The sequence below is a fragment of the Saccostrea echinata genome, unplaced genomic scaffold, assembly GCF_033153115.1.
Source record: "Saccostrea echinata isolate AGI-Se365-2 ecotype Australia unplaced genomic scaffold, CSIRO_AGI_Sech_v1 ptg000005l, whole genome shotgun sequence".
Classification (NCBI taxonomy): domain Eukaryota; kingdom Metazoa; phylum Mollusca; class Bivalvia; order Ostreida; family Ostreidae; genus Saccostrea; species Saccostrea echinata.
Window position 1 is genome coordinate 3748305 of NW_026889754.1, and position 27693 is coordinate 3775997.

The window sequence follows — 27693 nt, forward strand, 5'->3', positions numbered from 1 at the left end:
AAACTGGTCACATGACATAACTTTTTATCGCCGGTATATGGCTGAAATAGTGCCGATTCGGCGTAAAACATTAATCAATCAATCAATCAATCTATATATAAATTCGCCGATATTTCCATTCGTCACCTTAACTGTACTGCGTTTATTTGCGTTTCTTCACCAAGGTTGTACGCAATTTCAGCCATGTAATGGGATTCAATGTACTGCTATTGCATTGGTAGCTCTATTAATAATTATGAAACATTCTCCAAACCTCAATGAGGTTCATGAAAGCGAATTAAATGGCAGCATTTTTCATGGCACAGATCTATATCTGCATATTATTTCAAACAGTGATGTTAGTGGTTATTTAGCACATAGGGATTTACCAACAGATTTATCCGATTGGAATGGGTTAAATGGTCATATTACATACTTTTACGATCTGTATTTTGGACCTGTTTCTGGTGTTGCCCAGCATGAATTCGATCAGTTAAATTTTGCAACAGCATTTCATGAAGCAGTTCAGCTCTCTTCATATCATTTAATAACTTTTGGAGACAGTTCTGTTGCAGTTTATTATCACTTTGAATCAGGTTCTGTATATTTATTTGATTCTCATCAAAGAAATGAATATGGTTTGCCTGACCCCAATGGGTCAGCAGTTTTACTCTCATTTTCAGGTATTGATGAATTCCTCACTTACATTTATACAGCTTATAGTGAAGTTAACTATGAGATGACCCCAATTCAATTTCCATTTTGGTTAACCCCTTCATCAACTGAAAGTTATGTAATGGTCATGATGAACATACAAATGATCAGTAAATAAAGCAACAGCCCTCATCAAGATTAAATCCTTTGAAATTACATTCTTTTTCAAAGAAAATTGATCAATTAAAAAAACGAAAGTGAATTTTGTGTACTAGACAGTAATGAATTAAAAGTGGATTTTTTGGCTGATGCTTATCATTGTCATAAATATGAAAAAAAAAAAGTCTACGAGTGAAACCAGATTATTGTTGTCAAAGCTGTGAACGTTTTTTATTTGTTGATCAGATTTATCACATTTCGGATGAAAAACAAATAGCAGGTGTGCAATATAAAAAATCGTCAATACTATGCAACACATGTTATAAGATTATTAATGAAGGCAAAATACCATATCTTTCAGCTCATGGTAATGCATTGCACATTGGGGATTTACCTCAACAACTGCTATGTCTAAATACTATGGAAAAAAAAAATAATTGCGTTAGTTGAAATATTTATGACAGTAATCATACTACTTGGTGGACAGTTTGCACAAAAAGGTTTAGCTTTGCATTTACCATCCAATGTTCAGGAAATTGCAAGTCAAAGACCACAAAGTGTGAACGATACAAGTGTCTTTTCAGTAAGATTTTTGCACAATGCTTACACTTCTGAAGATTATAAACATAAAGTTTCTGGTTTTAAATTGAAAAATGCATGATTATGGTTAAAGAAATTCAATAAATTATACAGTGGAATACGTTCTATTTCCACTATGGAAGAGTTATACTTCTTAGTGCGCTCTTTTGTGAAAAAGTCGGAAAATGTACAAATCTCGCGGGATTTCTGGGACAAACGTAACATAAACATGTAAACAATATGTTGAATGTCGATGAACAGTTCCTAAGAAAATGCAAATGAAATATTTTATTGTTGTGGACTTTATTTACATCATGAGAGTAGGAATGACAACGATATCAATTTATATCTATTGTCGATCGTATGTATCTATTTATGGTATGGTACATCTAAATACAATACACATGCCTCGGAAATGTCGTATTTTTTATTAATGGATAATAAATTTAGGGTTCTCGCTCTCTTACATATGTTTTTTAGTTCTTCTATTCTTTGATTGGAATGACAAATACATTTAACATTTAAAATTGGATTGAGATTGGCATGTTTTGTATTATCCGCCACTCCATGCTGTCCCAGTCAGACGACCAAACTCGCCTCTAATTTTGAAGAGTTCACTAATGGAAATAGGACGTATTAAAATTGTGGAGCATTTTGTAAAAAATGAATTTGGAGATAAAACAATTGAAAATGTGTGTGATCATGAAGTTTTAGAAAGTTTAGATTTTTCAACCCTCACACCTTTGGATTGTAATGTTCCCAATGTTTCCATTAAAGATTACATATCTAATGGTGTTATTGAGGTACCAAGTATTGTAGAAAACCCAGTCAATATATATGAACTGAATCAAGGTGAAGAAAAAGCATTTCCATGGCTATTTCCAAATGGTATGTTTGGATTTTCCCATGAACGAGAGCAAAAGTTGTCATTATCCAAGTATCTGAAAAATAAGTTGTATAATTACAGGGGTTATTTTCGAAAAAACATAACGTATTTACTTCATTCAGCAGTGGCAGTTGATTTGTCACATTTAAAATCAGAAATTAGAATCAATATGCGAATTAGAAGAAATGCCAAAACAGTCACAGCTGGGGACATTAGAAACTGTGCACAAAATGATACTTTGTTGCAAAATTCTTACATGGTTATGAAAAATATAAGAGGTACTGTAGCTTATTTTAGAAATCAGTTGTACAATCTTTTGGCAATGTTTAAAGCTTTAGACCCTCCAAGCATTTTCATGACACTTTCAGCTGATGATTTGCATTGGCCTGAATTAAGCATGACAATAAACAATATCAATTTTAATGAAGCTGAAACAAAAGGAAATTGTTTTAACACCATGAGAAAAGATCCTTTACTCACAGCTATACATTTTGAAAGACGGTTCAAAGCTTTGAAGAAGTTTGTAATTAATGGAAAACAAAAACCATTGGGAGAAGTAACTGACTATTTTGCCCGAGTAGAATTTCAAAATCGTGGAAGTCCTCATATTCACATGTTTTTTTGGATTAAGGGAATTGGACAAAATACAAGCAAAGAAGAACTTATTCATTACATAAATTCTACTATTTGTACAAGTATTCCCAGTAGAGAAAATGATCCTGAAATGAATAACCTTGTTCAGAAATTGCAAACTCACTCAAACACTACTTACTGCTGTAGAGGACATAAATCATCATGTCGATTTGGTTTTCCTAAAATGGTTTGCAATAAAACCAAAGTTTTTGGAAATGCAGATTTTTCCCGTAGAAATAAAGGAAAATTTTATGAAACATGAAGAAATTCAAATGAATGTATGATTAATTCTTTCAATCCCACAATTTTAAGGCATTGGAGAGCTAATATGGACATACAATTAATTTGCAACGCGGAAGGTGCTGCATATTATGTTTGCAGTTATATTTGTGAGTCAGAACTTAATGAACTTATATCAGCTCTTGGAAATTTAATTCATCAAGTTTTTAAAGAAAACCCAAGCATACCCAGATACCAGCGTTGTTAAAAATAGGATTGTGTGTTTTACGTCATCGTAGGTTGAGTAGTCAGGAAGCAGCGTATCGATTAAGTAATTTAAATCTCATTCGTACAAGTAGGAAATATACTTTTGTGAATACCATCTTACCTGAAAAACGTTTCAAATTATTGAGAAGTAAAAGAGAACTGGATAATTTACCAGACGATTCAGAAGAAATATTTCATAATAACATGTTAGATTACTATAGATGTAGACCAAAGTCATTGGGAAAAAAGTCATTATCAGTTTTGTGCATGGTATGAGAAGTCATCAGCTCAACAGAAAAAAGTCGCTTAGAAAGATTTTACATTGAACAGTATGACATCTGGTTTAAAAAAAAAACACAAAGGCTATTATTGTATGTGTTCCAAATTTTCCAGTCAATAGTAAAGAGTACTTCTATGCCATGTTATTATTACTCTTGCCACATAGGAGTGAAAAAGATATATGTGAGCCATTTGATAATTACAAAGAAGCTTTTATTCATAAGCGTAAAAACTTTGATACATCAGTTAATCACACTTACTTCTCTTTTTCAAAACAAGTAGAGAATTCGATGAGAAAAATGAGAGTATTGGAGGAGGGAGTTGAAAATGAATGCTATTCAAATGACAATGAGTCTGTGGATTATTTAACATTAAAAAATGAGATACTGGAAAAAACTTTTCATTATTTAAGTGAAGAAGTTGTAAATAGAAGTTTTTCAAGTGAAGAAGATTCCATTAGTAGTGAAAATCTTCAGTATGATGAATTCCATGCACATTCAATGTACTGCTCTATGTCCATCTAGGAGTTCAAAGATAATTTGGAAAAGCTTTCAAATTCTCAACTTAACGTTATTAATTTTGTAAAAAAAAAAGCATATGAAGAAAAACAATTGCCATTTCATCTCTTTATTACAGGGGGAGCTGGTGTTGGAAAAACGTTTACAACAAAAGTTTTGATAGCATATTTACAGTTATTCTGCTCTTCTCAGGTAAATACTAATCCTGTTGTTTTATGTGCTCCAACAGGAACAGCTGCCTCGCACATAAATGGACAGACTTTCCATTCACTTTTTAAAATTCCTGTTGCACAGCATATAACATATAGTAGTTTGTCAGGGTTCAGTTTAAAAAAATTGAGAGAATATTTTCAACATGTACACACTCTTATTATTGATGAAATAAGCATGGTTAGCAGTGATATATTTTCTTTTATTAATAGAAGATTAATAGAAATTAAAAGTAGCAATTTACCATTTGGTCCACTGAATGTTGTTGTGATTGGAGATTTTTTTCAATTAAGGCCAGTGCAAGGTGTTTTTTTTTTTTTATTTTCAAACAATATACTTTGGAGTTTGTTTTATCCATTAATTTTGAATGAAAACATGAGACAGCACGAGGATGGTAATTTTTATTCTTTATTAAATAGAGTCAGATATGGAATTATAACTGAATCAGATGAGCAATTATTGAAGACTAGACTTTTGCACTGCAACGAAAGAGACGTTTTGCATATATTTCCTACAAGGAAAAAAGTAGATGAACATAACATAAAAAGGTTGAATGACACAGTAATAGACATTAATGCTTTTCATTATTACTCACAAGAAGATAAATCGCCGCTTGCAGAGGTTAAAGAAAATTTCATTGATTCAAACAGTAGATTAACAGGGGGACTGCCAACTGTTCTAAGATTATGCAAAGGAGCAAGAGTAATGTTGATCAGAAATATACAAACAGATACTGGTTTAGTTAATGGAGCAATTGGTACCATAGCTGATATTGGGCCAATATCACCAGAATTGTCTAATCCATTATTTATTGTTGTAAAATTTGATGATCCAAAAGTTGGAAAAGTGTTAAGTAATAAACAGGTTGAGCAAAGTTCTATTGCCATCAGTCCTGTTGAGCATCAATTTTTATACCATGGCAGACATATTATAAGAAGGCAATTTCCTTTCGTTCTTGCTTGGGCATCAACGATTCACAAGGTGCAGGGCATCTCTATTGATACAGCAGTGATTGACATTGGATCAGATATTTTGATAAAGGAATGATTTATGTTGCATTGAGTAGAGTTCGTTCTTTAAAAGGCCTTTTTTTGATAAGTTTTAATCCATCCAAAATTCAAGTACATGAATCTGTTATTGAAGAGTATTGTAGATTGAAAACATTGCTAAAAAAGGATACCAATGACCAGTGCAATAATTAACTGCTTTACATTGTATTTAAATATTTTAGATAACAGTATGCGTACAACCTTGGTTACTAGTTATGTAAAACAAGGTATTTGTCATGTAGAATTGTAATAGGGGTGGCAATGAGTCAAATTTTCAGGACTTAAATTAACTGTTGATAAAAAGTTGATTTATTACTGTAGATTCCTTATTTTTCATAAGTACTTCAAGTAAGAGCAAATGGGCTCTTCAACAGCAAATCACAAGAATAAAAATTCGTAAATAGACGTTTAATCAAGAGTTTTAACATAGATTTCAACACCATAAAAATAAAGGCAAATAATTTTATTTCGCATGTGGTTCCTCTCGCGAAATTATGCAATAATCCATGCGTACATTTAGGAATCTACAGTATGATTTATTTGAATTTAAATTGACATATTTTGTTTACAAATCTCTACAAATTTAAACAAATTTTTGCATAGTTTTGAACATATAAAATCAAAATTTTCTTTTATGTGTATTTTTAGGATGAATCAATATGACCTACTTTAACATTGTCGGAGCAAAAGGCAAAAAGGTGTATTTTGGAAGAGTATATTTGAAGAATATGTTTGACCTTGTTAAGGAGGGACTGAGCTTAAAGTTTAAGAATGTTGTGCCAAAAGGGGAGGATGCATTTTGGGCAATAAGTACATCCACAATCAGTTATTGTGCGGTAGTGGAGACAACCATTGACAAAACATCACTTTGCCTTCCTGAAGATGAACCTCCAGAGGGGGTTCAAAAGCCAATAACAAATGCCATGACGTCACCCGGCAAATCAACAGTAACTGGAAAAGTTGTCAAGGTAATTTTTGTATTAAATGACTTAATTTTGGTAATCAAAGTAAATTCCATATTTTTAGTGTAGCAGGTAAAATGCTTCTAAGAAAATTTATATATATATGAAGTTTTAATAAAATAATAAAAAAAGATTTTTTAAAAACAGTTTTAGAGCTGGTATTGAAGTAACATGGGGTAGTAAATTTTTATTGTTTGATAGCGCTTTCCTTGTAAATTGTATTTTTGTATGCTTGCTGAATTCTATCCCAATACAAAAATATTAAACAATATATATGTACATATTAAGGGTGTGTATACAATTGTTAAAATTATATTTAGGTGTCTCCTTTACACATGAGAATGAATGGGACCCTCCCTGTTAGAGCAATCATGTTGAAAGATGGTTCACCAAAAGCAAAAGTGTGTCTGTTTGGTGAAAATGCTGGCCACAATTTTTCTGTTGGGGATGTCTTACAAGTGTCAGCAGTGTATGCAAAGACTTTCCAAAACAACAAGCCATTAACAACATCTCCACATTCCAAATGTGAGGTAATAATTTTTAATTTATCTTTATTTTTTTTATTATATTAAAAATTGTCATTCTTTTAAAAAATTGGACATTAGTAACATGTGTAAGAATTATTCAAATATAAATGCTTAAACGTCAAATCTTTTATTTTTTTCAGTTTTTAGCAGACATCCCGGAAATCCAGATAAATGAATCCGATGCAGACACTAATGATCCTGATTTCGAAGAAAACATTGACGAAGACATCATTAAGGAAATAACCCTTACAGACTTCATGAACGTAGATTACTACAAATGTTGTAGTACCAAAGGTATTATTTTCTGAATTTGTGCACACAAGCATATATTAATCTGCATTTTATCTGTTAATTTTACTTTAACACACTATTGTTATTTGGTTTTTTTTTCATATCTTTTTAGCATGCAGACAGAAGAAATATGTCAATGGGAAATGCCCTGTTTGCAGTGATGAACAATCCAATGAATATTCTTATAGGGTTGTCTTCCATTACTCTACAAACACCGAAAAAGACAAAAAGGTTTGTCTTTTCCCAGGCACTATCGAAAAAATTTTGAAGAAAAAATTGAATGTTTCATCAGCAGATGATGTCATTTCTGTTTCCGAGCATCAGTTAATGCAGCGAATACCATATATAATATCCAAGAATAAACTGAATGTTGAAAGATTTAAACACTTGGTACAAGGACACAAGAGATTTAAATCATGTAATCACTTGGATTTAGATGCAAATTTAAGGTTGTTTTTGATACGTGTGATTTTTTTTTTTTTTTATAGTTTTTATATTCTAATTAGAGTCTTGTTAATTTTGTTTCCATTTCGAACTATGCACAAGTTAAATATTGTTTGTACATACTTTTGTTTCTGATTCTACTTTTCTTCTCTGGTACTTTATACGTTTATAATATTGTTAAAAGTGAATTATAAAGCATTAATTGGGAAAATTTAGCTTTGTACTTTAGGTATAATTTCTAATGAATCAACAAATTTGGCTTATAAATACACTTAAATCTCTCAACATTTTCTGCACTTTTTAGACTTATGGTGATTAATTTTGAATTTAAAAATCCTATTTGTTTGTCAACTTTAGAAACCAAAAAATATAATTAAAAAAATTAAAACGTCATAATTTAAATTAAAACTAGAACTGTCCAAAAGGGACAAATACCCCCCGCTGGGTTTTTCAGAGAAGGTACCAAATCACTAATGTTTTCTAGATGTGAGAGGTGTTCACAATTTGCTAAAACATTTAGAGTGAAAATTTAATTACTCATTATATTTTTTTTTAATGAATAAAACTAAGGTGCAGCCTAATAAAACATCAACTCTAGTAATTAAAGTGTTTTTTATTACATTGAAAATATAGTTTGCAACTATCTGTCATCTTTGTGAGACATGACACTCTGCAAATTGATTGTTGAAAAAATTAATTATACAAAATCAAATTGATCTTAATACAATGTACCTTTATATCAAACTCATTTTAAAAATAAAAGGCTGGTTCCAGTAACTATGTACACAATGTATTTTGACAGACATAAATTACAATTAAGAGACTGAGACAACAGAGATCTTTATTTCTTTCTGCCCAATTCCCAGGAGATATAGCTAAGACCTGCTTGATCGGAGATGCCCTAACAGCTTCCCACACTGAACTCATTAATTAATCTTTAACTGGATGCATGTCCACTCAGTACTCCCAATGGACAAATGGATTTACACTATCTGCTGTGTAATGTAAAAACTGTTTTTAATACTTTGTGATTTTTTTTAGTTCTAATGAGTAGTTTTAAGCTGTAGTTCACATTTTTGTTCAGATGTTCTAGATTCTATGTTTCAAACCTTAGACATGAACCCAAAATTACTAAGTCAATAAAAATGAAAAAAAAAAACACCTGTAAAATGCAGAAAAATTATCAAATAATGTTGAAAATACCAGGTGCACATCTTCATATGGTAAATAATAAGTGTAAAAATTTTCATACAAATCTATGCAATAGTCTCTGGGAACAGATCCAGACAAAACAACATAATAAAAATGAAAAAAAAAACACCTGTAAAATGCAAAAAAATTATCCAATCATGATGAAAATACCAGGTGCACACCTTCATATGGCAAAGAATAAGTATACAAACAGTTTCCAAGAAATGGTCCGGACAAAATCTCGTCTACAGAAAGACGGACAAACAGACAGACGGACAAGCTGATTCCAATATACCCCCCCTAAACTTCGTTTGCGGGGGGTATAATAAGCTTAAATGATTCCAGGTAGCTAATTTGTCCATTTGTTTAGTGATTATTGTGTCTCTTTTTTTTTTTCAAACACATTATCCAATATCATTTATTGTTTGTTCAGTCTTCACTTTTGATGCATTGTTTAATTTAACAAAGTGCATAATAACTCTTTCTTCAACATATTTTTTTCAACAATGGCATAATTTTTTCTACAATATGTACATCTTTTTATTTTTTCATTTAATTTAGTAGATGTAGTAGAATGTACATGTATTTTACTTTTGTAAATCTATACTTATAATTACTTTAATAATTATGTACCCCTTTTACTTGACATATCTTTTGTGAATTTCAAAGTTTTTTCCATAAATGTTGCATATACTTAAATAATGTCCACTTTCTTCTTGTATCCAGTTTTTAATAAACTTTTTAGATTTTTTTAATCGTATTTGTTTGTCTACTTTAAAGGAAAGTATTTAATTTGAAAGAAAATTTAATGGCTATAATTCTGATTAAAATAACGTGAAATGTTAGGCAAGTTTTCTATTCATAGAAATGTTCATCTTTTTTCTTTTTAATTATTTTTACTTACAACAATTAGATCTATATCAGAAGATATTATCTTATTCATTCTAAGTTGAGTTATTAAAAAGTACCATATTTGTTCTGGTTTGTAAAATGTATATTTTAATATTATCTGCAATATTTTTATGTGCTCTTCAAGAAATATTACATTTTCTCTAGTCAACATGTTTTTCGATGCCATAATTATTTCATCTAGTCAAGAAATTTTTCACTTCAACCTGCAGTATTTTAACTCAACATTTTTTAAATCGTTTTATTTTTTTCTCATATGCAATTGAATTTTAAACAATTTTATGTCAGTGTTTATTTGTATTGTTTTTATTTTGAAAAATATTCAGGTAAATTTTTGTTACTGTTTAATAATAAACTTTGCATTCTCTGAAGTATTTGTTGTGTTAAACTTATTTACTACCATCATATACCACCATCATATACCATACATTAAAGTATAATCAGAAGATTTAAATTTCATGGAAGTGCATATCAGAGTATACATATATATATATATATATATATATATATATATATATATATATATATATATATATATATATATATATATACATATAACTTAATCTCAAAGTTGGTATGAATATTTGTTTTGCGGCCGAATCTTGACGCTTGCGTCAAAGTTTTCTTGTTTACAGTTGTTTTTGTTATCCCCAATGCAAATACTTCCATTGTGATACCATTATGTCACATTATCAAGTACATGTACATAAATGTGCATGCGTCATACACAATGTCATTTCGCTTGAGATGAGAGTGACATAGAAGCTTAGGAGGACATTTTGTCTGTACATTGGGACACACCATTATGAAGGTCCAGTACCAAGTGGGGGACTGAATCTTCACTGTGTTTATGTGTTGGAGTTAAGCAATGGCACTTCTTACAGACGACTAGGGGAAGTTGCCAGTTTTTAGGTCACTTGATTATATAGTGAAATAGTGCATAAATCTTTGAAAATCTTCTTTTCTGCTCCTGGAAATTATTTAAACAAACTAAGTGCATGATTATGATAAGCAATGATGCCTTTTCAAAATTTTTGAAAACCATGGCCCCCCGGGGGGATGCTCTATTGATAATATAGTGAAAAAGCATAATTTCTTTGATAATATAGTGAAAATACATTATTTCTGTTAGATAATCCTGTCTGCCCCTTAGTGTTGAGCAGATAAATAAAGTGCTTAGTTATGATGAAAAATTGTGTTTCTTAATTTGGTCCAGAAATAGCCATGAAATTGTCAATTTAGTATTGCATGTCTTTGACATTGGTCAACTCTTTAAACAGGACTTTGGGAGATAAATTTCAAAACTGACTATCAGCTTACAATTTTTTTAAAACTTGTGGTCCCAGGTTTTGGTTTCGGTGTTTCGCAGGGGAGGGGAGGGGGCTATATTGATAAAATAGTGAAAATGTGCTGTGTTGAATCTGTAGTGAACAGGTTCTCCATAAATTCTACTCTATAAGGAACAAAGAAAATCCAGATCAAGTAAAAGCCGACATGTTATCAAGGCTCGAGTTGTTGTTTCAGCTGACGTCCAAACAGAAAGCACTGCCAAAAGAAGTAGGTTCGCTTTTCGATTGCCATACAGTTTTTCTCTAATCTTTAACATTTGCAAATTACAAGATTTTTCATATCGCACTACTTCTTAATAAATTTGATAAATTTTAGGCGTCGGAGTTGGATAAACTACTTGCGTTAGAAGAGTTAGTCTCAAAGAAGAAGGGAAAAGGCCAAATATCTAAAAGATGCATTAAAGTTATATAGGTATTTATATGAAAACAGTGATTGTTATTCCATCCTATTGATTATTAAATGCAAAACTGTCTGACAAATAACTCTTCTTAGATATTATAATTATAAAAGTATTTGCTTATGCATTTCTATCTTTTATTTAGAATGTCCAGTCATTACCATATATACCGACGAAACATCTCGACACAGAAGAGGAATCTGCCCCGTCCCTTGTGGTTTTCCTAAATGATGACGAAATTCTTGTAACATACGTGTTGGAGACGGGTGCAGAATACTGGAATCTACAAGATCCCTGTTGAATGGCGCGATTTTGCTCATAGGAGCTTACTATGTGTTTGATCTGGACTATCCAGTGATTTATGGACAGTGTTTAGGAATTTTGCAACATTGGGTGGTTGGGGACATTTTAACCCAAAACAAAAGCACTAACTGGATTAATTTTAGCGAGCAGTTTCGGCTGGCATACGTTAAAAAATAAAATTATCCTAGAACATGTGTAATTATCTTTGTTTTTTTTCCTAACAGGACAACAGACAAAAGGTTAAAGGAGGAAATTATTATTTTAAATAATGTGTGTTAACTGTTTAACACCAACCTTGGAATTAACACGTTAAAGCGTGAATTAAGTGTTTCCAGTGGTTTTCACGTGTAATGCGTTAATTTTATGAAACATTTCTACGTGTTAATAGATTAACACACACGTTAATGTATTTACACTTTAACGTGTTAAGTGTTTCCAGAAAAGTGTTAATAATTGTGTTAAATTATTTACACTTCTTTTTACAGTGTGATAGTAGTAGTATAAGGAGGTAGCATTTGGACCCCCAAATCTGAGATTATGGGTTGTGCATTTCGACCCATAATTTTCTAATCGGATTAAGGGCGGATTAATGGCACATCCAAGATGGCGGCTCTATCGTTAGATAAAAGTGGTGGATCCAAGGTACGCTGAATTTCTATAGGCGTAAAAAAAAACTGAGATTATAGGTTGTGCGTTTCAACCCATAATTTGTTAATCGGATAAAGTTACATCAATGATTGATCTAAGTGGTGGATCCAAGATTTAAATTTTCTATAGGTGTCATAAGATATTGCGAAATCAAGATCCAAGCTATTAGAACCAGTTGAGCGATTTGCTAATAGGGAGGTGTTAATTCTTCATCGTCTGTGTCAAGTCTGTCAATTAAAGGTTACGGCTTATCTTTTTATTGCGTATTCATAGAATATAATTATGAGATTTTTGAAAACACTTTCTCTCTTGCTCCGTTGAGCAGTTCTCAAGAAAGTGTCAATTAGCGAGTGTCTTTAAACGCGCCTCCAATTATAACTTTTTGGGATTTTAATTAAACTCAAAGCTGCAAACTGAGGAAAACACATCAACAAATGGATTAATGACAGTCGATTTGAGCGTTAACTTAATTGTTATGTTGTCTTACTAAAGTATAAAGAATTTAATCCTTTCAGTATATATATAAGACAATCTTTTAACATACATCCTTATGAAATTCACAATGGATAGCGAATTATACCGAGCTGCAGAAGGAATCATTTAGAAAATAGTAAGTTCAATAAAAGACTTTATTATATACCCAACTGTTTGTCACTCAGTTTTACTGCTAAATTTATGCAATCACGTCACGGTGTGATCCGACGTTCCGGATCACCACACTGTGGTTTTCTGAATCCATATCACCCCTCTCTGAAACTGATGACGTAGTACACAGATAAATGACGTTTTTTATTCTCGGGCATCAAAAAGTTCCTTGACAAAATGGTTTGTTTAATGGATAAAAGTTATGTAATTGATCAAGTTATATATTCCTTTTATTATATTTTGCTAGTTGTATAGGGGTATATAATAAATTTATCATTATAACAGTAACTTGATCCGAAGAGCCGTATCACGTCTCGTTGACAGGCGCGGATCATCAGATCAAACTCGACGCTTCGCGTCTCGTTTGATCTGATGATCCGCGCCTGTCAACTTGACGTGATACGGCTCTTCGGATCAAGTTACTGTTATAATAATATATATTGAATATAAAAGACTTGAATACTTTGTTCACTTGGGCGGTCAACCACGCGCTGACAAATCACCCGATAGTTGCTAGAAGGACTCTTCAATTTTAAAAATGGGAGACGATACAAAAGTAAGTCACAATGTAGAGAATACTTTTACTAACAATATTGCAATGAAATAGTTCTCAATTTAACATAATTGTTCACAAAACGGATCATGTATAAAATCAATAAAACCAAATAGAAATATTTACTACCACGTCTAATTAACTAATAAATTGACTTATCAAAACTATTTTTAAATTAAATGTTTCAGAAGAGCTAACGAAGATGACGATTTTTTGGAAGACTTTATGGGGGTTTTACCCGAGGACCACAGGCTATATAGGGCCGTTTAGAATATCATGATATAAAAAGTAAAAAGGAGAATGAAATATCTTAAGGACCTGGAGGAGGAAGAAAAGTAAGTTTTTTTTTTAAATTTTATCATGATTTAACCAATTAATAAAGACTTTGGGGGGGGGGGGGTAGGAAATCAAAAATTATAACTGTTCATTTAAAGTCTATATTTGTCAATTAAAAAAAAAGAAGCAGTCGTGCATGCTTGTACTTACAATACATACATATCGTGATTTGTTCTTAATAATTTTATAGGTCCGTGGAGAATGCCGAGGCCCAAAATCCGGAAGAACCGATGGGGCCTGATAGTGCAGAAAATAAACAACGGGTCGGGCACCTCAAATAAACTCTCTCTCTCTCATCATAACATTATTTTTGCAATTGGTTATATTTTTTTGGAAAAAACAAAGGCGAACGGAAAGGGAAAGGCATTAAATGTAAACGCTGCGGTCATGTTTGCAAAAACAAAAGGGAATTAATAAGTCATAGGAAAGAGCACAGTTACAGAAGCTCGCCAACCATCCACAAGCCCCGACCAAGAAAACCAACCCTCTACATCGTCCTATCAACCGCCACAGAGAGGGACACCTCCGTCAGGTCATCCTGTAACATGCAGAAAATTTCAGGAGTCTTTTCCTAACAGAAAAGCACTATACCTCCGTACATCAACAAAGTTGTGAAGGAAATACAGAGGTACAGTTTCCATGGGAAGTAAGAGGACACCTGCCCCCAAGGGGCGATGACACAAGACTTCGCGACACCTTTTTGGCAAATAAGAACGTTAGTTTATCAAAGGGAGATCAAGGTTCTGTAAAGAAAACTGTTAATTTTCCATTAGAAAATAACGTTTTTACAAATAATTTAATCGAAATTCTGCAAAATTCTTGTCAAACAGAATCACGGGCATTTAGATTGAGTCTTTCTTCTGGTGTTATTTTGCAAAATATTGAGACTGGAGAATTTAGATATTTTATTCCAGATAAAAAAGAACCTGTTTTTAATCGTCCAGCTCTCATCAATAACATGATAGATATCAGAAAGAAATTGCGCGAGAAATTAATAAATTCTTTAAATTTAAGGGAGTATTTAAAACCACAACGACCAAATAGTAAATGGCGTATTGTTCACATCACAAATGTAAAATTTTATTTTTTTGGAGCAAGTTTTTATTTGCTTAACTTTAATGTGTATGTGATTATTTTTTTCAAAACCTTTTGATATAGTTTTTTTATTAATTTATTCATTTTGGTACTAAATGTAAATAAATTGGTCGTCGATTTTTTTCCTCAGTTTTGCATGCGCTCTACTCATAAGGTCCACTCTTCTATAAAATTAATCTTAGGCCCAGTTCGTAATATTTACACACACAAACATAACTGAAGCTCTTTCATTTTACGTCGTGTCCCGATACCCTCGCCGGTGGAACCCGTTTTTTTTGTGGACGACGCTGGATCCGTGAAGATTATATAAGGACTCTCTGGCTCTATTTAGCTATTTTTTACGGTTTTGTTTGACTTGCAGATATGTATTGGTATTGTTCATTATCAAGTTCATGGTGTGAAAGTTGCAGGGCTGTGACTGCCATGAGTGTGTTACATATCCTACACCAAAAATTTAAGATATAGAGTTGAGACATTAGGATCCAAAAGAATTGAGAAAGAAATGTTCCCTTCAGTGAAAAAAGAGACAAAATTGAAGAAATTTGTATGGCAGATCCACTCATTCTTGCATTAGGAGATGTTTGGGTTATGAAAAACATTGACAATGAAAGAAAAAGTAAATACTACTCAAGTTTTTATATTAGGCTGGCGGCACGCCTTCTTCTGGCATTCAGACAATCTGTGCAATTAATAGAAATTTCAATGTGGAAATGCTTTAGTCCTGGAAACATTGACAAAGTAGCAGAAAGAGCACTTCAGATTTGCAATGATGATGAAGATAATGAACTCCAGCATCCAAGCACCGCGATCAAATCAAAGTTTGATGTGTGGATGGCATCCTCAAAAAATTAAACAGGAACAAGATGTGTTTGTGAAACACTGATGCCCCCGTATGGCATCTTATGGCGAAGGTTAAAGTTTCTCAAATTCAAATCAAAATCCAGGCCAAAAGATAAAAAATGTTAAATTTGAAAGCCCTAGCTGCAACTGTTCAAAAGTTATGGCAAAGGTTAAAGTTTTTTAAAAGTAAGTAAAAGATCAAGGTCAAACTTGTTGGTATCCAAAGGAAGGTCTTGTCACAAGGATTACATATGTAAAGTATGAAAGCCCTAGCTCTAACCGTTCAAAAGTTATGGCCAAGGTTAAAGTTTTTCAAAAGTAGGTCAAACTCCTAGGTCAAGGTCAAAGAGGTTGATAGCCAGATGAAGATCTTGTCACAAGGAATACACATGTGACGTTTGAAACCCCAAGCACCAACTGTTCAAAAGTTATGGCCAAGGTTAAAGTTTTTCAAAAGTAGGTCAAACTCCAAGATCAAGGTCAAAAGGTCAAAGTTGTTGGTATTCAAAGGAAGGCCTTGTCACAAAGAATACACATGTGAAGTTTGAAACCCCTAGCACCAACTGTTCAGAAGTTATGGCCAAGGTTAAAGTCTCATAAAATTTTGCAAAAGTGGGTCAAACTCAAAGGTCAAGGTCAAATATGGTACCCAAAGAAAGGTCTTGTCACAGTCATAGCTCCAACCAATCAAAAGCTATGGGCAAGGTAAAAGTTGACAACAGACAGACAGACAAACAGGACAAAAGCAATATACTCCCGGGATCTTTCGATCCCGGGGGCATAAAAACACAATACTGGCTCTGGACATCACGAACAGTGCAAATTCCCTATCTTTTTAACAACAAATATATACAATCCAGCTAGCAAACAGCTATGCAGCACAGTTAAGGCTACAAAAAGGTGGCGGAGCTTAATTTGTACGGGAAAAGTTAACTATGACATCATACAAAACCAACAATTCTTAAAATACTAGAAAATGAAATGATTTGCTATTTTTAACTATAGGAAACTATCAAACTACATCTAAACTTACTATAACATGCTGTTTTATCTTTAGTTAAATTCCACATAGCAAGGTAAACATAAGATCGCGATGCACTTGTCGATGTGACGTCATTTCGTAAAACCTGACGCAGTTTGTATGCAGTGAGAGGCGGATCAAGAGATATTTTAACACCGAAAAATGTATCCTATAATTAAATAAAATATTACTTAAAGATATTTAAGAGGCCATTAACTTGGATGCGATGTCTTCTTTATGATTTCATTTATATATATTCCGTATATTTCCTATTTAATTGATACTACCGTATATTTGTATGCAAGTACATCGGAGGGTAATGTAAGGGTCTTAATAAATCGATCTAGTGCAAGGGCATACTCTCAATGGATCACAGTAAGCTTTTACATATAAACTCTAGAAGTATTAAGGTATCTGAAAAGTGCTGCGATCCTGATGAAATCTTGAAAATGAATTAATTATATCTATATTTAATGCCGTTGACCAGCAAAAAATACAGAATGCGGTCATATAAATATGATTTTAACAATGAAATAGCAGAATCTATAGAGGATCGCAGCACTTTTCAGAAACTTCGATATGTGTTGAAAATATTTATACTCTAAATTTAGAATTTTAACTTGATTATGCCCTTGCACTAGTGAAATTTATAGGTGACCTCAATATTGCCAGTATATGTGTTATATCACGTGACTGCCGCATCACGTGACAAGTCTAAATATAAAATCTTATCGTCTTCAATATGTAGTTATTAACCATAATTACATTTGTCGGAAATCAATAAAGTACTGAAAAGAATCGCCATCCTGATTAAGAATATCTTTTTAATCACAAAAAATGCCGATATTTCCATTGCGCACCTTAACTGTACTGCGTAAACACGGCTCCGCATCATGGGAGACGCTTACCGCTAAACTATTGATTCCTAGCAGTGACCGTACAGCATCCGGATCAAATATATTGATCATGATGGTGACAAGGAGCACACGGTGGGTGTGACCGGTCGGCAGGGGAAGCTCACTCCTCCATGGGACCTAATCCCACCTCTGTTTTGGAGGTCCGTGTTTGCTCTGCTCCTATTTTGTATTGTTAAATGGACTTTTGAGCTTGAATACTGTCCATTATCTCCATATATTTCATGAACAGATTTTGCGTAGGCCTCACTTTTACCCAGGGTGAAACCAGTCTCTGCAGCTGTCGCACGGTATACCATCAACCCTTTAGGGTTCAATCGACTGTAGGTACACACAATATTGTCGGGTCTGTACTTAATTAGAGGATTAAGCGAGTATGGAGAGATGTTTACATGAAGTTCTGGTTACATTTTATAGACTTTTTCATTACATAGAGAATAAGCAAGTTTTAGAGTGAAAAATCCAGTCCATAGGTTTGCACTTCACTACACCTCATTATAAAGAAGCCCTCGCGGTAGCTCAGTCAGTAGAGCGTGGTCGGAAGGTCGTGTGTTCGAATCACAGCCGCGACTGACATAAGTCGATAAAAAAATAGGTAGCAACTGTTCCTTCGCCAAGCGCTCGGCACTTTCAAAGTTGCGGGATTATTACGAAAGTTTAAAAGTGTTTGTGGCGAGGGATCCTTCCATTTAGATGAGGATAAATCGTAAAGTAAAGACGGTGTTGTATGGCGATGTAAACACAGAAAAAGATGGTTCTTAATTTGCTGGAAGTCATCTCCTCTTGTAACAAATAGTGAAACTCACGTACTTTTGGGTGCATAATCTTCTAAATGATTTTATTTTCGGGAATTACGTATTGGCAGTGACCATACTATAGTGGATTGGAAGATTTTTTCCAGGGAAGTGTGTCTATCAATATAAGCGCGGCAAAAGAGTAATAGAACTTGGATATTCGGGGGGATCGAGAGGGAAACTTTTTTTTAAGTTGTGGATGACCGGAGTGCATCAATATCCTCACTTCGATTTTAATAAATACAGGCATGGACTTGACATTTTTGGGAGGGGTTGGACATTTCATGTTACATAAGATAACTTCTACCGATAAAGTAAAGAACTACGAACGATAGTATTGTTCTGTTGTACATCTCAACTTTTTCAAAAGTTAACATAATTGTATGATTTTTCATATTAAAAAGATATTTATGTGCCTTTTCATAAAATATAACATATTTGGAAAAACAAAGAAAACACTATATTTGGTGCTGTCATGGTAGCTCACTCGGTAGAGCGCTCTCTCCGTGATCGGAAGGTCGCGTGTTCAAATCACGGACGCGATTGACCTAAGTCGATGAAATAGGTAGCAACTGTTCCTTCGCCAAGCGGTCGGCAATTAGAAGTGAAAGTTGCGGGTACTTTAGATGAGACCTTACAAACCGAGGCCCCGTGTCACGGTAGGCGTTGGCACGATCAAGAAACCTCACTGCTCAATGGCCCTGAGTGTCGAGTAAAGATCTAAATTTGAAGTCCTTCACCGGTATATGGGGACGTCTCTATATGAGTGAAAAATTCCCGAACGGGACGTAAAACAATATACAATCAATCTATCTATATTTTGTTTTTTTAACTATGAAAATCAACCAAAAACTCCTGAGTTATTTTATATTGACCTAAGTCAATGAAATAGGTAGCAACTGTTCCTTCGCCAAGCGGTCGGCAATTAGAAGTGAAAGTTGCGGGTACTTTAGATGAGACCTTACAAACCGAGGCCCCGTGTCACGGTAGGCGTTGGCACGATCAAGAAACCTCACTGCTCAATGGCCCTGAGTGTAGTAAAGGTCTAAATTTGAAGCCCTTCACCGGTATATGGGGACGTCTCTATATGAGTGAAAAATTCCCGAACGGGACTTAAAACAATATACAATCAATCTATCTATATTTTGTTTTTTTAACTATGAAAATCAACGAAAAACTCCTGTGTTATTTTATAGGGCTGCCTTCTGACATTCAGAAATCTATATATGGTGTCACTTGGACTCGACATCTTTGGTTGATTTTATAATACATGTACAAGACTATGATTTATCAAATGTTTTCAAAGTGCATTCTGAAATATTTTCTCTAATATTTTTAAATGGAAAGTGGGACGTGCAAAGCATAAAGCTATTGAAGGTGTATCATGGTATAGAAAGTCAAACCAAACCTCTGAAGGATAAATTGCAGAGGGTGGCTAATGAAGAAACAGAGCCCGTACCAGGAAAATTTCCATGTATTTTATACCATTTTTATACCATATTTTGTATCAAAACATCATGCAGTTGAATTGAACCATTTGGATCACAACCAGTTAATGCCTTAGTAGTACTAGACTTATAATCACTATAAAGCTGAATTTGCAAACCAAGTGCACATGGTGCTTGTGTTCTAAATTAAGTCCCTTCAATTATTATCAAAGTTGTGAGGTAATCATGTTTAAAATCTTTAGGCATGTTATTAATAATAATATCACGATGTGGCCAAATACAAAGCTGCCCCAACTTAAAGAACATACGTGAAATCCAAGTATTGAATACAATTCCTGATGACTGTTGTGATAGTTTAAACATTCCTGATAGATCTTTATGACCAAAGTTATGTCTTAAGTCTATATAAAGTTAAAGCTGGTCCATCTTGCAGTGACAATTTAGTGATGTCTTTTTTAAATTTATTGAGGATCCATCAGGTACCAGATATGCACGAAGAAGACGATTACTCCTCTTTCAAACTCAAAATTGGCCGTTGACGACCATGATTTCCTTTATGATGGGACGATCTATTGGTGTTTGTTTGAAAGTGCACGAGGAAAATGATATATTATTTTTATTTGTTCCATTAATAAAAAATATATTCTAATATTATCAATCAGATTTTAAAAATTGCTAAATATTGTGTTTGAATTGTTTTTAGTATATTTTAATGGTTGATTTATTGTTTGTTGTTTAACTTCCCTCTCGAGAATTTTTCACTCATACGGAGACGCCACCATTTGCCAGTGGAGGGCTACAAATTTTGACCTATAGTCGGCACTCAGGGTCATAGACTCAAGATGCGTCAACTGACAAAATTTCACGACCATGGATCGTTTCACACGGCAATTTAAGAAATGGAAAAAAAGAGAGAAAGAATTAGATGAAATTCTTCATAACAATAGAAACAGAGAATTAGATCTTAGGAAACGAAATGCCTTGTACTTACAGAGAATACAGAAAGCCAATCGTCATCAACAAATACAAGCCTTACGGCATGTAAAAGAAGAGGAACAACAACCATGTTCTTCATCTCATTTACCACCTCATTCACCACCAGGGAAACCGAAGGCCATTTCCCAGTATTATAAAGTGAGATTAGATTCCACCAAACATTACAGAAAATTTAAAGCCAAAGAAAATAAATACAATATCAATTTTGAGGAATTTCCAGAAGAGCAAAACAAAGGATTTGTAAATAAAATAGAAACCGTTCAACCATCTGAAAAGATTTTAAATTGGGAGATGGTGGTCTGAAATTTGACATGTCTCATGTGAAATATCCACAAGGAAGTGGTGGAAATAAACACCTGATGGTCAATAAGAGGGAAAAAATCTATCGTTCAGATCCACAATCCCGGGGATAAAATGTGAACTAAGTTGATATTCATGAATCTATGTATCGGATCTTGATTTCGATCAATGATATTGCCATGGTAACAAAAATATAAAATTTAAATGTCATAATGTCATATGCCTATACAACAGATTAAAAAAAACAATAAATTTATTTCTCACAAATTCCACTTCTTGTTAAATTTAGGCAATATTTTTGGACCAAATTTTCCCCCATAAAAGTTTTGTCATAATTTGATACCTTTCAATTAGGACTTTATTTTATACTTAATCCACAAAATGAATGTGACTTTTATACATTTAAAATTATAAACATTTTGCACGCATAGCTCCCTCATTTACACAGAAAGTAATTATACTTTTTTTTAATTAGCTCAACAATAATGGCCACGAAATAAATAACAGTAATTTCAGGATGAAAATTACCCATTTCACATTTGTTTTCACAGAGAACATGGAGACTTACTTCGTTATGAGCGAGGCTGAACAAACATTAATGGATGGATACTTTCATCCAAAGGTATATTCTATGGCAGAAGCTTCTGCCATGAAAAATGGGTGTAGGATTTCCCTTGCACCAGTGCGTGTTAAGAATGTAAGTAAGTATCTCTGCTCTCTCTCTCACTGTGTGTGTTCTCTCTCTGTCGTATGTGTTTATAAGTAATAGATTTTAAATATTTTGGTCGGGGATATCACGCTAGTATCCAGTGGATCAAAGAGACGGGAGATTCAGATCACTATGGATGGAAGGACAGCCCTACTTACCCTTTGGGGTTCTAACCCAAACAGTTATAAGTATATTCAAATATACATTATGTTTTCTTTTCTCTCTAAAATTATAAAAATCACGCTAAATCAACATAGTTGGAAAAGATATTTTTCACTAAATGCTTACTTTGAAAAAAAAAATTGAAGCCCAACCCATTACAAACCTATTATCAATTAAAATCAATTTCAAACACTCACACCTCCCGGATAGTTGAAAACTTTTTAAGTACTTTGTGTATACTTCAAGCGTTCCTTAGTAGGGATTTCTTCAACTTCTTTCAACCTTTCGTTAAATGCGAGTCTTATAAGGTGCTGACTTGTAATTGTGCGTGTGCTTTTGTTTAGTGCAGCAAGTAAAGACTTTGTAGCCTTGTCAGCTGGGGTATTTTGGTCTTCATTTTCCTCCAGAAAAAAAATGAAATAAATATCAAACAAATTAACGTCTGAATGTATGCCTGTACTTTATGTTTAATTCGATCTAAAATAAAGGGATAAATATTAGGAATTTGACAAAGTAATACACTTTTAAATTGAAAGGTGATAAACATTCATATCTGAGCCACTTGCAAAGTGTATCTACTGCAATTTATACAGATATAAACATATAAATATAACACATAAGGATTGTGTGATTTTTTTTATTTTATGGGTTTGCTTTTATAGCTGCCAGTCCTGATATGTTAGTACCATGCAACTGTGGTGGAGAAGAAGGGCAATCACATGGTGTTCCGCCGATCCTACCAGCACCAATGTCACCCACTTGCAATTTTATCAACAGTTCATGTGTGGCATAGTTATTCCTTACGTAGCAGTATTCCTACTAATAAACTGACATGAGTAGACTTACTTGTTTGAATCACAAGCAGGGCATATGTTTATCTCTGACTTGGAATTTTTCATCCAGTCGTACATTTATGGCCCTTGGTTTCATTCGTTACAAGGTAGGACATATGTTTATTCCCACCAGTTCATAAATATGTGTGGAACTATTATACAAACGTTTCAAGAGGACAAGCAGGGCATATGTTTATCTCTGCTTTTACAATTACTTTTTATTTTTGACAGGTATACTCGCACTTTGCCCCTTTTTTCTTCCCTTTTCTTGGGGTCTGAACTTGATTAAATTTTAAAGTATAAATTTAATCAATTACATGGCGGTTTCAGACCACAAGAAGAATGTTTTATATATTATGTAATCATTTACGCAACATATTATGTAATCAATGTTTACTTATCAATCACATTGATAAGTCGGCTTCATTTTGTTAAGATTTTTTGAGATAGATAATAGTACGAAATTAATAATTTTATGGATTTCTTTACCAATTATTATGTAATTAATTACAATTATTTTCAATAATTAAAGTCATATTAGTGGCAAGCAACATACCTTAGTGTTTTGTCGTTTATTAAAGTGGAGAGTGAAGGCGGGAGCAAACACGGACCACCAAAAAAAGAGGCGGGATCAAGTGCCATGGAGGAGTGAGCATCCCATCAAGGATGCTTTCGATGGACATTAACCAGATAAAGTTGAAGAGAATGAGACATATCCTCCAATGAAAGTTATGCATCAGTATTTAATAAAAACAGTTTTAACTTAGACTTATACATTTGTTTGTTGTGAATATAGTACAATCTTTATATTTGTATTATTAGTTTCTGATGAAAAGGTTTCTGTTTTAGCCAGTAATGGACTTCCTCCACCTGACAAGATAAGCCTTCCTGACATTTCTGATCAAAAGTTTGGAGAATGCACTTCATTAATAATAATCTGCAAAATATCCAGAATTGGAAGAGAAAATTTGTCAAAGAATTTATGCTTTAAGAGATCCTCCTCAACATCAGAACCTCTGACTTATGGGGTAAAAGAGTGTCCTTTCCTTGGGTTCCACTAATTGTATCGCTTGACCTTGGAGGTAAAGACTGAATTTAACTTTTGAAATCAAATCGGATTACCTGTATTTTACCAGAAACAAAATATCTTTCAAAAAATAATAAAAAAAATTGGGTGGGTAAATTTTGACATGAAAGAGTATATTACCGGTCCTATGATGATACTGTACAATCCGAGTTCCCATGTCGCAGTAGGTGCTAGCACGAATAAGATCCCTCACTGCTCAATGGTCCTGAGTGCCGAGTATAATTCAAAATTTGCAGCTCTCCACCGGTAAGTGGTGGCGTCTCCGTATGAGTGAAAAATTCTTGAGAGGGATGTTAAACAACAAAGAAACTCGAGTATATTACACAAAACACTCATCGTTGGCTTACTGTGGAAGTTGATTGATTGATTGTATGTTGTTTTACGTCCCATTCGAGAATTTTTCACTCATATAGAGACGTCACCATATACCGGTGAAGGGTTTCAAATTTTGACCTTTACTCGGCACTCAGGGCCATGGAGCAGTGAGGGATCTTTACCGTGCCAACGCCTGCCGTGACACGGGACCTCGGTTTTTAAGGTCTCATCCGAAGGACCCGCAACTTTCACTTCAAAGTACCGAGCGCATGGTACTGTGCAAGTTAGCTGAAGAATCCTATTTTAATTTGTTGAACTTTCAGGAAAAGCAGGAACCAGAAGAACAAATAGCTGGTGTTATAACAAGCATTGACTTTGAAAGGTATGTGCAAGTATATATATATATATATATATATATATATATATATATATATATATATATATATATATATCACAACATGCTGCAAAGACGCATGGAATGAAAACTAAAATTCGCTGCAAGCTTCAAGTTGTATAAACTTGTTTTACTGAAAATTGTGGTATGTGAAAAAAGGAAATAACAAGAGGCCGATTATTTTATCTAAGTATTTTTAAAATCTGTTTGCAATAGAGCCATATGCTATTTTATATACAGTATTTAACAGTGTAATAAGACGCCAGTTTTTAAGAAAATGTCCTGGCTTGTCACCTTTAGGTAATAATGTTATAACTCAAAGTCTTTGTGTAATAGGCATGATATCATTCCTGTAACCATAGTTAGTAGAACTTACAACAAAAGGCCCAATATATTTCCAAAACATTTTGAAAAACTCTGTGGAGAAACCATCAGATCCTGGAGAGTTGTTAGCCTTCATATTATAAAGAGTATTTGAGGCTTCTAACAAGGTTATTTCACCCTCTAAATGGTTTGATTCTTCACAAGAAAGTTTGGGAACATCAGTATGTATCAACTCATTATCTAAATTTAAGTCTGTATTCCCTTCTTTAATGGTATATAAATTTTCATAGAAAGATTTGATTTCTTTCAAAATATGTGACTGATCATGGATAATCTCACCATTATTTATTTCTAATCTTGATATAATTTTACTTTATAATTCCTCGACTCCAGTTTACAAAAATAAATTGTGGGATTAATTTTCCCCTTCCTCAATCCATCTTGCTCTACTTATGTAATTACCTTGTAACTTGCTTTCTATTTTTTTTTTCTAATTCTTGTTTTTTATCATATAGTTCTTCTAAGTTAATATAGACCCTTATTTCTAATAGTAAGGTTTCCAAAAATAATTGATCATTTATGATGAATAATATATTTTAATCTGGCACTGTATGCATGTTGTCATAATTGTATACTGGAATTGCATATTGTCTTTTAACCTGTAGGATAACATCCTTAATACAGTTCAAGTACTTTTTATCTTGTATCAAAATGCACAAAATCAAAAAAATTCTATGAAATTCTAAATAAATATTCTTCTATAACAGCTGGTTACAAAAAGAGGATTGAATTATTTGATTTGGGTAGCAAGGAGTGCAAAATAATTCATAAATTACAATTCCAAGTTACAAAAAACTAAACTCCAGTGGTTTCAGTATAGAATTTTAAATAAAATATTGGCAACTAATTCTTTTTTATTCAAAATCAGAAAGGTTGTTTCTAAGCAGTGTATTTTTTGTCAAAAAGAAGAAGTGACCATTAAACATATCCTATGGGAATGTGATCTTGTACAATCACTCCTTGAAAACTGTGAATATTATCTCCAGCAGAGAAACCTCCATTTGTCCATAACTAAAAAAATCATTCATTTTAGGTATTGTAGGAAAAATAATAAAATAGCTAATATCTTAATCTTATGGTTAAAATATTATATTTATCCTTCTAGATGCACTAAAAACCTCTAAATGTGCACTCTGCGGTATCACACTTGAGTTATTTTTATCAAACACAAAAAATATATCATAAAAAAATAGTGAAAAAGAGAAATGTGATGTGCCAACAGCCCATTTCTCAGAGACTCCTACATCCAGAGCCACAGTTCACTGCGTTATGGAAACAGAAACAATGGAAGCATTTGCCACAAGTGATCATGAAAGCAATGAATTAACATCCAACACTGAAAGTGACTGTGAAGGTAGAGTTATAGATAATGAATTGATAGAAATAATTCAAATTAGTGAGGGAGAGTCTGATATAGAAATTGAAGACCAGGAATTCTTTTATGTTCAAACAATATTGAAACTACTCTTTAGGTGGCAGTCAGTGTTTTTTGTTTCAGATCTTGCATTATCTTTTATAATTTTGTTGCTCAAGTCCGTGTTTTATCTTTGTTCATTCTCTTCTACTTATTTTGACAAGCTGTACAGGAAATTTCCATCAACTGTATATCAAGCAAATAATGCATTGCATTTAAAGTTAGATAATTTTAAGAAATATGTTGTTTGCCCCAAATGCTTTACATTGTATGAATTTTATCAGTGTATTCAATCAATTGAAAGTAGAGATATGTCAAAGAAATGCAACAAAATAGTTCAACCCAACCATAAACTTGCTCTTTTCAGAAATCCTTGTGGTGAAATACTACTGAATACTGTAACAGTCAATGGTAAAGCAAGTCTTGTAGCAAGAAAAACATATTGTTACAAAAATCTGAAGGAAAGTATACAGAGACTTGTGAAAAAAAGGATTTAAGAATTATTTAAGAATTGGAGAAATTTGAGGAGGTATTTAGCGATGTTTATGATGGCAATATTTGGAAAGACTTTAATGGAAGAAAATATAAGTTTTTCACAGATGCAAGAAATTTTGGACTCATGTTAAATGTAGATTGGTTCCAACCTTATAAATATTCTAATTATTCTGTTGGTGCTGTTTAATTATCGATTTTAAATTTGCCACGAGAAGAGCGCTTTCAACTTAACAACATTATTTTAGTGGGTATAATACCAGACTGTAAAACAGAACCTCCAACAAAGACTTTTTGCAGCCTTTAGTGGATGAGTTACAATAGGCATGGGAGGGTTTTTATTTGCAAAGCTATACATCCCCATCTGATCCTGTAAAATACAGGCTTGCCGTTTTATGTGTAGGGTGTGATGTCCCAGCAAGCAGAAAGTTGTGTGGGTTTCTTGGTCATTCAGCAACAATGGGATGTAATAAATGCTTTAAAAGGTTTGAAGGAGATATTGGTCAA

The 27693-nt window shown here is 33.1% G+C and overlaps 1 pseudogene; it reads left to right on the forward strand.

The window, feature by feature from the left end:
* The first annotated feature begins 21952 nt into the window (after positions 1-21952).
* On the forward strand, positions 21953-27493 carry LOC133179530 (uncharacterized; annotated as a pseudogene).
* Positions 27494-27693: the final 200 nt, after the last annotated feature.